General features: G+C 38.9%; 1 non-coding gene across 1 annotated transcript; it reads right to left on the bottom strand.

Moving 5' to 3' along the window:
• Positions 1-1,191: 1,191 nt before the first annotated feature.
• LOC112300450 (small nucleolar RNA SNORA62/SNORA6 family) lies at positions 1,192-1,346 on the bottom strand. The gene has a single exon (XR_002974393.2). It is a non-coding gene; the product is annotated as a small nucleolar RNA SNORA62/SNORA6 family (small nucleolar RNA).
• Between the last annotated feature and the right edge of the window lie 2,907 nt (positions 1,347-4,253).

Genomic DNA, 4,253 nt, shown 5'->3' with positions numbered 1-4,253 from the left:
CATGTGCCCTGACTGGGAATCAAACCAGTGACCCTTTGCTTCACACTCCAGCACTCCATCCACTGATCCACACCAGCCAGGGCTCCCTCTTTTTTTCTTTTTTGCTCTACCTCTCCCCCAACCATTCCCAGAGCTGTCAGCCTGCTCTCCACTATATAAAATTTTCAATTTATACAAAGAAACCTGATGGGATTTTGATAAGAATTGCCTTGAATCTATAGTTTCCAGAGAATCTCCATCTTAACAATATTGAATCTTACAATCCATGAACATGGGATATCTTTCCATTATTTAAAAATTTCTCTTAGTAATGTTTTATAGTTTTCATTGTATAGGTATTATACTTTAAAAGTATTTCTATGTTCTTTTTGATGCTATTGTGAAAGAAATAATTGCATTTTCAGTTTCATTTTTTGATTGTTCTGTGAGGGAGAAAAGTTCCATGCTGTTCTTATCATATCCCTTTTTCTTTTACTAATCTTTGTGCATCTGTTCCCATCTTTTACTACTTTGTTTATTGTTTACAATCATTCTATTTGTCCTTTTAAATACATTGATGTTTGAGATCTTTGACTTTTTTTTTCCTTCAGAAACACTTTGTTTTCTGTCACCCTTATTTTCATTCTGTTGAGTTTGTGGAAGAACATCTTAAGACCACTCAGTGGTTGTGCCTACCCATTCGGTGGCCTGCGCAGTGGGGGCTGCAGACCAGTCTCCATGGGCAGGCTGAACACCCCAGTCTTCAGTAGGGAACTGCTGAACAGGCACAGAGGGCACCTGCGCCTTCAGACCAGTCAGTGACCTCAGGCTGAGCAGCAGTGAACTCGGGAGCCGGGGCAGTCCATTCACCCTGAAGTGCCTCCTTGGTCACAGCCTTTTCAGCAGAAGCCTGCTTCTTCCTTCTCAATCTCTTCAGGACCCCTGTAGAAGTAGAGATCAGGCAGGACTTTCCACGGGTGGTCTCAGGAGATGGTGCCATGCCTGCGCAAAACTTCCCGGGCCAGCATCCACCACATCAGACCCACTTTGTGAGCCCTTTTTTAGTATCTCATAGCAGGCTTCATCAAGTTCTGAAAACAGAAAGGCAAGTAATGCCTGAGAGGCCCAAGTAGAACAAGAAATACGGAGAAAAGGAAAACACCATTTTTCAAATGTTTTTCTCTCCTTAGAGCTCACATACAGTCAAATCACAATTGTAGCAAGGATTACTATCAAACTCAGTCATTGGTCCAGACACCCTCGTGGTGTTAGTGTCAAACCTGCCCCTCGTGTAGCTACATACTGCTTACACTTGGGAGTCCCTCAGCCACCAGCGGCCTCGACTCCGGGCTCTAATAATGCGCAGGAACTTTGACTTCCTGTTGTAACTTCCTGATTGTTTTCTAGGCTTGATTTAGAACAATCAACCTGAGTTTTATTTTTTCACCATTTCTTATTCCTACATCTTCCTCTTGTTTTGTATTATTCATATTTTACTGATGAACATCTTGAATTCCTAAGGAAGAGTATATGGACAGTTAAGTGTTTGAGTTTCACACCTGCAAATGCTTTTACTTTGCATTATTACTTGAACTGATAGCTTGACTGGCTGTAGAATTTTATACTCAAAATTGTTTTTTCTTTGGACTTAGAAGACATATGCCATTCATTTTTGCTCATGAACAAGACTCATGCTGTTCTTATTGTTGTTCCTTTATGCAGAGGCTTGTAGGCTTTTCTGTTGGTCCTTGAAGGTCTTCAGAGCCACCAGGATAAGTCTAAATGTTAGTCTCTTTTTTGTTTATTCCACTTACTAATCATTGCACTCATTCAGTTTGAAGACATATTTTTCCACTTAGTGAAAAATTTCCTGTTATTTCTTTAATACTTTGTTACTGAACATTTTTTCTTTTCTTTTTTAAAAGATTTTTTAATTTTTCTTTTTAGAGAGAGAGAGGGGGAGGAAGAGAGGGAGAGAAATTTTGATGTGTGAGAGATAACATGGACCAGTTGCTTCTCGCACACCCCCAACTGGGGGCCTGGCCCACAACCCAGGCATGTGCCTTGACAGGGAATTGAACTGTCGACCCTTTGGTTTGCAGGCTGGTGCTCAATACACTGAGCTACACCAGCCAGGGCTGAACATTTTTCACTTCTTTATTTCTTCTGGATCTGATAGTTAGATGTTAAAACTGTTAGTCTGATCCTCTTGGTCTTTACATTTTTCTTCTTTTCTCTGCTCTAATTCTGTATTCAGCTTGCATTTTAATATTTCTAAATGTTTCCAACTCTCTTTTTTTCTGTGATAATATGTATCTCCACCCCAACATTTTATTATAAAAAATTTCAACAAATTTTAACTTTTTGGCATGCTTCCCCTTTTCTTTATGTATATGTACAAGGGGGGACCCCCCAAAACCAGAGTTTATTTATAAAACTTGTACATTTATTGTTACATGTTTAACTTCAGTCACCTTCAGAGTACTCTCCATTCGATGCTATACACCTATCAAGACGTTTTTTCCACTGCTCAAGACAGTTTTTGAACTCACTGATTTTGATGTCTTTTAGTGCTTCTGCTGTTTTTGTTTCACTTCTTCCACATCTGCTAAACGTGTTTCCCTTTGAGGACTTTTTCATCTGGGAAACAACAACAACAAAAAGCCACTCATAGTGAGATTGGGTGAATAGGAAGGGTGGGGCACGAAGGTCATGCCGTTTTTGCTCAAAAACTGCTGAGAACTCAGGACCTCGTGGGCAGGTGTGCTCGTAAATCATCCATCATGAAATGGAAAAAGAGTCATCAGAAAAAATTCACTGAAGCCGAATGAGGCCTGTCACACCAACACCATCTGGTGCACTGATGCCGATGGGCTCCTAGAACACTCACCTAGTAGGCGAAGCCTGTATTAAAGGGGCCCACCCTTCAGAAGATAATTCTGGTGTTTTGGGGTGCCCCTCATATATCTTTGCTGTGGACCACTTGTAAATAAATTGACGATATAATAACCATTCACCCCTAAATATTTTACAATGTATCTCATAAAAATAAGGAGTCATTTCTAATATCACAATACTGTTATCACAACTAAGAAAGTTAACAATTATTCAATTACATCATAGAATATTCAGCCCATGTTTTATTTCCTCAATTGTCCTAGTAATCTTTTAAACATTTGAAAACCAATCTGGATTGATACACTGCATTTATTTGTTATGACGGACTCTTTTTAACCAGCAATAGTACACTGACCTTCCTCCCCTACACTGCTATCAACTTCTTTTTCTTGAGAGTGCCCGACCTTCTGGGTTCGTCTGACTGTATGTTCATGGTGTCATTTAACATGCTTCTCAACCCTCTGTGTTTCCTTTCATTTGGATCCAGATAATTGATTGTATTCAGGTTAAGTGCTTTGTCATGAAAATTTTGTAGGTTAAGTCGTGTGCTTTATATTGTGTCACATAGGAAGGCACATTATATCAGGTGGTCCCAGCACTGGTGCTACTAAGTCTGCTCATGTTGCTAAGGTGATGCCCTTCTGATCTCCCATTGAAATGTAACATTTTCCCCTTTGCAATCAGTAAGTTATCTCTGGAGCAATTAGGTTTTCCAAAAATCTTTCACCTGATGGTTTAGCATCGATAGCTTGTATTTTTCTAAGTCAATTATTACATTAGAAGTTGCAAAATGATTTTCTACTTCTGTAATTCCTTGTACTTTTATTATAGACATTCTTTTATAGAGAACTTTAAAAAAAAATCTCTTTTCTCTCTCATTTTGAGTTTCACTGTGGACCTAAGGAATTTTTATTTAAAGTGTTATAATCAGTTATACTTACTATTCGTTTCGAAGGCCAGATTGTCCTGAATTTGACCACTGGCAGTTGATTCAAGCTAGTTCCCTGTGTCATTTGGTCATGACTCATTTGGTCTTTGGTCACTTTCTTACTTTTGACACAACAGGTCCCAGATTGTCTAGTACTTTCTGTGTCCCAGAAACAGAGTCAACCATTTCTCCGAGGAACCCTGGTTCCTGTTAGTGGGGTATGGTATTTAGAAACCAAGTTCTGGGTGCCAGGTGTGTTCATTGCTACTAGGTATCATTCTAGGCCCTTCCTATAAGCAGAAGTAGGAAACATCTTTTTAAAAATTCACACTATTTCCAGTACAAATTTAATATAGGGTTTTAAAAACTTATTTTATATTGGAACATCTTTTTTTTTTTAAAAAAAATTATTTCTAAAGAGAGGAGAAGAGAGGGAGAAAGAGAGGAA

This window comes from Desmodus rotundus, chromosome 1 (genome assembly GCF_022682495.2).
Source record: "Desmodus rotundus isolate HL8 chromosome 1, HLdesRot8A.1, whole genome shotgun sequence".
Lineage (NCBI taxonomy): Eukaryota > Metazoa > Chordata > Mammalia > Chiroptera > Phyllostomidae > Desmodus > Desmodus rotundus.
Note: the sequence above shows the minus strand (reverse complement) of the source record. Positions and strands in the feature narration are given on the sequence as shown.